Source organism: Hibiscus syriacus, unplaced genomic scaffold (assembly GCF_006381635.1).
Source record: "Hibiscus syriacus cultivar Baekdansim isolate YM2019G1 unplaced genomic scaffold, ASM638163v2 tig00110933_pilon, whole genome shotgun sequence".
NCBI classification, from domain to species: domain Eukaryota; kingdom Viridiplantae; phylum Streptophyta; class Magnoliopsida; order Malvales; family Malvaceae; genus Hibiscus; species Hibiscus syriacus.
In genome coordinates, this window is record NW_024062919.1 from 94,533 (window position 1) to 102,227 (window position 7,695).

General features: G+C 28.8%; 1 pseudogene; it reads left to right on the plus strand.

Annotated features, from left to right (window-relative positions):
* The first annotated feature begins 1,467 nt into the window (after positions 1 to 1,467).
* Positions 1,468 to 3,417, plus strand: LOC120146983 (annotated as a pseudogene).
* The last annotated feature ends 4,278 nt before the right edge of the window (positions 3,418 to 7,695 follow it).

The window sequence follows — 7,695 nt, forward strand, 5'->3', positions numbered from 1 at the left end:
TTTAAACTTTTGTGATGATCTTCTATGTTTCTTAGCCACGTGAGATTGTTTTTTTTAGAAGAATTAAACCAAATGACATCATTTGTTATGATTTTTTTAAGCCCCAATTTTTTTTATAGTTATATAATTATATTTAATATTTAATATGTTTTACCTTAAATATTATATTGTAGTTGATTTGAATCATTTTGTTTCACTTGATTTTATGGTTTTTAATTTATATATGTTATGACTTGTGATATTTTTATACCTTTTAATATTGTAAACTTAAAAAAAGTGTTACATATATATTAATATTGCTTTGAATATTATATAAAATTAAAAAAAATATTATTTTATATAAAATCCAATTCAACCGCAGTTAAATTCGATTAAATCAATAAATCAGTACCTTCACCGATTCAATATCTGGTCCAATTTTAAAAACATTTCCATCACACAACATTTACCAATATCATTAAGTGCCTGCCCATTTGAAGGACCACTTGCCAATTTGCAAGGCTACTTGCCCTACACGGTAACCGACCAATTTGTCCTGTCACAAAAAAAAAAATAGTGACATTCTTTTATTTTAAAATAAATTCGTTGGATAATCTCAAAATAAAATAAATATACCAAGTCAATGCATAGAAAGCCGATATGACACCTTGAAGTCAGATTAGTTATAAGATAGTGACATATATCACTCAACAATAAAATTTAAGACAAGAAGTCATTTATAAATGCATTTTCTAAAAAATCACATACTAAAAGTTCCTCTTCTATTCTCTTATAAATTGTACACATAAGTCTCCCCTCTTTTCTCATTACTTCAATCTTACTTCATTCCCTAAGTATCTCTTATATTCTAAAAGTACCCTAAGTCCATTAAAAACTCGAGTATGATTTAAAAAATCAATATTTTGTTCCGTTAAATCAATTGATATTTAGTGTTGGTTTTAATATTTTGATCATTTTATTAAACTTTATGTTTATTGCAACGGCAGAGATGGCTGAAAAAGGATTCACTGTCGATTTGAATAAGCCTCTTGTATTCCAGGTACTTTATACTTTTGATGTTGAGTTTTTATATATATAATTCGTCATACATGATGCACATCGTAGCATCCCACTACGTTATAAAAGTTATTATCTCGTTAAAAATATAAATCTTAAAATATTAAAATTTAATTATGATAGTATATCTAATTCTTTAAGTATGAGGAAGATTGTCTCAGACTAAACTTTTGTAGTATCTATATTAGAATTAATTAATTGATAAATTGAATATCGAAAGATTATACAAAAAAGTAAAATTTATAGGAGTATATTTTTGCTCCAAATTGAAATAATAGGAGCCAAAATACTTCAAAAAAAAGATCAACGTAACTATTTAATCAAATAATATGAGCATCTTTTTATCACCATGTTCAAAACAATCATAGAAATCTTTTAAGTGTTTGAAATTAACATCATTACATCTTGATTATGGATTATCATAGAGTTTTGAGTGTTTTAAGAATGTTTAAGGTTGGTCACCTCGGAGAAACTTATCAAGAGTGGGTTCACACCCCTATTCTAACTCAAGAAAGTCCTCGATTTTTCGAAAGCGATTTAATGGAGGTAATGCACAAATATTTTTCGGATCAATTCGGATGAGTCAAAGAAAGGAGTTAATGTTTCCTTGTGTTGTTTAATATGATACAGTTGCTGAGTCGGACCATGTGGTGGGTGGTGCCAGTCGTATGGCTGCCGGTTGCATTTTATTTCTTCGTAATGTCTTACACGATGGGTCTCACACTCCCCGAAGTGGCCATGTTGTCTGTTTCGGGGTCCTTTGTGTGGACATTTCTTGAATACTGTATCCACCGTTCCTTTTCCACATTGACACAAGACTTACTGGTTAGTTTCTTCTTTTTGGGCCTTATAATTGATTTTTAAAAATATATCATAAAAAATTTAATAAAATGTAATTTTAGATATTATTAAATTTGTTAATAAATATTTAATCTCAACCAAATGAATCAAATAAAACAATATAATATACAAGAATATGACAAATAATCTAACATTTCGATAATTATATTCTCAAAATCACATAATCAAATGGACCTAAATAAAAATGCTACAAATGATGAACTAATTAATCTACAATTTTGTGTAAAGGGGAAACACCTTTCACTATCTCATCCATGGTTTCCACCACAAACACCCTATGGATGGCCTACGCCTTGTGATTCCACCTTTAGAAGCTGCAATAGTTCTGGCTATGGTATGTACATATTTGCTCTACATTTTCTTCCTTTTATGTTATAATTAGGGACGAATTTAGAAATTATATTATAAGATCGAAACGAAATAAATATAATTTAATATTTATGAAATTAGAATTTGATTTTTTTTCTCTTATTCTTTTTTGAAGTGCCTTTGATTTTGGGTTAATTCCAAAAATAACATGTTATTTTTTATGTGTTATCAGTTTTGGTACGTGTGTAGGCTTTTATTCACTATGCCCATAGGATCTGCTTTGTTGGGGGGTGGATTGAGTGGATATGTGATGTATGATACCACCCATTACTACTTGCACCATGGCCAACCGACCAACCAAATTCTTAAAGTCTTAAGGTAAAACTATGTATTTAATCACCGATCTATTCCCACTATTCATTTTAGTCACTTAACTATTTTTTTTTGAAAATCATGTCTTTACATTTTGGTTATATTTTGATCACCTACTGTTAAAAAATAAGGTAAACTAAATGTTTAGTACCTAAACTATTATTTTTTTTCCGTTTTAGTACTCAAATTTTATTTTATTTTTCAAAACCATACCTAACGTTTAGTTTAAGTTTCAGTTTGGTACCCCGTCATTAAAAAATTAACAAAACTGATGACATAACATTTTTTTCAATGATGGCGTGACATTACCTTATGGTGACACGTCAACATTACCGTTAAGTTTTTAACAACGGTACCAAAAAAAAACTTAAACTAAACGTTAAGTATGATATGAAAAAAATTAAAGTTTGGATACCAAAACATAACAAAACTAATAGTTTAAGTACCAAACTTATAGTTTACCCTAAAAATATACAGTTTCTTTTTATTTTTTTCAGTGATCATGTGACATTACCTTATGGTGACACGTCATAATCATCATTATTTTTTTAACAATAAATTACCAAAACATAACTAAAATATAATGTCGTTAAAAGTATTTCCTTTCTTGGTTGGCATGAATTTTTTAGTAAAAGAAGATGCTTTAGATGGAGCAATGTTGTGTGTTTGTTGGTTGATGGGAGCATATAATGTTGAATGCAGAAATATCACATGAACCATCACTTCAGGATTCAAAACAAGGGCTTTGGTGTAACGACGATGTTATGGGACAGAGTTTTTGAAACCCTACCCAAAACCAGAGCAGCAGAGAGGAGCACATAGATACTTGGCCAACCGTCACTTTATTCTGCACTATAGCCTATCATGTCTTTTGTTCAAGGCATTCAAATTGAATAATTCCACGTTTCTACTTTCATCCCAGTTTTGTGTGGATTATATTAGATTAAAACTCATAATTATGGACACATATGTATAATATATAATACTATCGTAGAGTATATCATATAATTAAGTGACTAATTATGTTACATGTGTTATAGGTGTTAAAGTGTATATATCATAAGTTGTATTTATAATTTGATGAGGGATAAAATTATAACTAGTTAAACGACTGACTTAATATTCAGTTTATATAAAGAGGTAATGGTCCCAAGAAATAAGTTAATTTGCATTACTCTTATCCCGTCAGAGATTTTTTACGGCGAGAAAGCATATATTCTTAGAAGATCACAACCAAAGAAAGACTCAAATATTTCAACATATCAATTAATTTAGATAAACTTCTATATCTAATATTTTTGTTCTTGATTATTTGACATTATTAGATTCTGATTAGTTTTTATATTTATTATGATTTTGTTCTATCATGAATGATGTCTAAGTCTAATGGTATGGTAAAGATATTTAATTATTTTTTTGAATTGAGGGTTTAGTTAATTTTTATTTGAAAATTATTTAAAATTAAAATTATTAAAATATTTTAAAATAATAATAAGAAATTACTAAAAAAATATTAATATTTTTTAAAAGTTATAAAATATCATAATATATATAGACACTTATTTTCGTCCGTTATATATATATATATATATGCTAATGGTTTTTTGAAATAGATATATAATATATAGTTTTTTTTTAAAAAAATTGGAAAACATATATATTATATAGTTTAAAAAAAAGCATTGTGGAAATATATATATAATTTTTGAAAGCATTTTCGAAAACATATATATTATATAGTTTTTATAAAAAAAACATTTTAAAATATATATAATATAATTTCCGAAAACATTTTAAAAATATGTATAATATATAATTTTTAAAAAAACAGTTTGAAAAATATTTATAATATATAGTTTTTAAAACATTTTAAAACTATATAGTATATGATTTTGAAAACATTTTTTAGAAAGTATATATATATAATATAATTTTAAAACGTTATTTGAAACTATATATTATATGATTTAAAAAATATTTTTTTAAAAAACGTATATATAGTATATAATTTTTTAAAGAATGTTCCTTTTTATTTTTATTTTATTATTATTATTTTTTAGTTCATTTCTTTTTCAGGTCCAAATGGGTCCACTGTTCGAGTCTGGTCCATCAGAGGTCCAACAGTTGGCCCTGAACCAACCCAAAGATAGTTAGGGTTTTCACGTTTGGAACCAGCGTCACATAGAGGGAAACACGGAGCCAGTCAAGGAACGTCACGAACAACATCATCGGAACAAAAAGGCCAAGATCACAGTACCATATAACAACACAGAATCATCGAGAGCCACAACATATATCAACAGTACCAAAACAACGACAACAAAAACCAAAGAAACCTTGACATAACCACATAATATCTCAAAACAATCGAGCAAAATAAAAGCACAAAGAGACCGAAGAGCCTTCGGGAAGCCGAGAAGACGTCGTCGAAGATTTCTAACCAAATCAGAGGTAAGTAATTCGAATTGAGTTTTTAAATTTTAATTTTAATTTTTAATTTTCGCAATTAAATATAATCGAAAAATTAATTGGTATCGAAATGGCGGTTCAAGGGTGCTAATCCTTCATTGACCGTAACCGACTCCCGATCCCAACATATTTCTGGTACAACGCAAATCATGTAAGATGATGTCCGACCCACCTAAATTCGTTTTAAAGTGGTTGGTGGCGACTCCTAATCCATTTCATTCAAGTCGAAGCCCAATTCTGGGGCCCACCCAAAAGACGATTCTGACAGCTTGGCGACTCCACTGGGGAGAGGTAAGTGAGTCAAGCCAAAGTTAATTTTCTGTTGTCTTTTTATGCGAAAATAGTAAGTTTAAATTTTAATTTATTTATTTGATTCTAATTATTTATTTATGATTATTTTTCAAATAAATAGTTGTACTGACGTTTTTCAATGATTTCAGATTTTTGAAAAGTTTTCATCTTTGGCTCTATGCCAGAGCTTCAAACCCTTTTTAAGTGGGGGTGAAAACGACGCATTTGTGAGAATTTATTCTCCGTGCGGGCCTAGCAAGTAACATTCGGGATTCATATACCTTATGTCTTCGTTTGAATTTATTCACCGTGCGGGCATAAGGGAATGTATCCTCTCAAGTTTAACTTAATCCACATAAGCTTGTAATGGGTTTAGAACTAAGGGTCTGACAAGCCCAATGGGGCACCAGCAAAGAGAACTCGAGTACCTTTTTTTTAGAACCTAAATTGGGATAGTACAAGGAATTAAAGCCCACCACAAACACTGTAAAAAAAGACGGTACACAGAGAGCCATCACAAACAAACCAGCGTCGAGAATCACAAAGCAAAACAACACAACATCATCGGAACAAAAAAAATCAAGATCACAGTACCAGAGAACAACGCATAATCATCGAAAGCCACAACAAATATCAACAATACCAAAACAACGACAACCAAAACCAATGAAACCCTGACATAACCACATAATATCTCAAAACAGTCGAGCAAAATAAAAGCACAAAGAGACTGAAGAGCCTCCGGGAAGCCGAGAAGACGCCGTCGAAGATTTCCAACCAAATCAGAGGTAAGTAATTCGAATTGTGTTTTTAAATTTTAATTTTAATTTTCGCAATTAAAGACAATCGAAAAATTAATTGGTACCGAAACTGACTCTCGAGCCCAACATATTTCTGTTACAAGCAGATCAGGTAAGATGGTGTCCGACCCACCTAAATTCGTTTTAAAGTGGTCGGTGGCGACTCCTAATCCATTTCATTCAAGTCGAAGCCCAATTCTGGAGCCCACCCAAAAGACAGTTCCGACAATATAAAATTATAAATTATTAAAAATTAATACTATCGTTAAAACTGTCTTCAAAGGTCCCTTCAATTTTCAACAGATCAACTATATGAAAACTTGTGTGAATATAAAACCTTTTGATAAACATAGTAACAACTATCACCATAAAAAAAAAACCCAACTATCACCCTTTATTGCAAATAAATGAAGTAACTTCGTGAATTTTTTTTGGAGTAAGCAAAATTCAATTTGATTCAAAAAGTTATTTTTTAAAATTTCGAGTTATTTGTGTTATTCGAGTGGATTTGAATTACCAAGTTAGTTTTTAAGTTTGAGTCAAATTAAAATTTAAAAAGTTCGAGTCAATTGAAAAATTAAAAATCCAACTGAGTATTTTGACGGTTTTGCAATTTGATCCCTTATTTCCTTTATCCCTCCTTCATTTTAAGTCTATTTTTACCAAATTTGGACCATATGCCCCTAAACTATTTTAGAATACACGTGTATCTTCAATTCCTTATTTTGATAATAACTTTTTTATTTCTTCAATATAGTCCCTCAATTTTGCATGATTTCTTCATTTCTTCAATTCATCATTTATTTTAAGTCTATTTTTGACCAAATTTGAAACACATGCTCTTCTACCACTACAATATATATATATATATATATTATATATATATATATATATATATATATATATATATATATATATATATATATATATATATAACTTCAATTACTATTTATAAATACAAATTTACTTTTTTCAATTTAATCTCTTAACTTTACATTTATTTAATTTAATCTTTTGAATGTAATTTTTTATAAATCTCTTCTTCTCATCAATTCTTTGATTCCTTTATTTTTCTCATTCACGAGGGTCTCTAAGTTTGTGTTTCCATTAGTTGAATATTAAGCTTATCCCGTTTAAAGTATACTCTTTCCAAAATTAATGGTGATTATGATGCTAACAACATTAGCAAAGAAAAATTGATAAATTATTAAATTAAAGGGGTTAGAAGTTTGTGAACGTGTAAGAAATAAATGTTACATTTATATTTATTATATCAGAAAATTAATGACAACTAAATGCAAGTTATTGTGTACGAATCTATTTAAGAAAATATAGTTGTAGAACTCGTTAAGTGACCTTAGTAGTTAGAGAGAGTGTTGTTCTTCGTAGAGATTATGGGCTCGTGTAGATGTGTATGTAGAGTGTGTATGCATTGTCAATGATTAAAAAAGAGTTTGAATAAATACTACATTGCAATCATCCCAGACTATTCAATATATATGTGTGAACAAAGTATATTTTAAATGGTTATTAATGT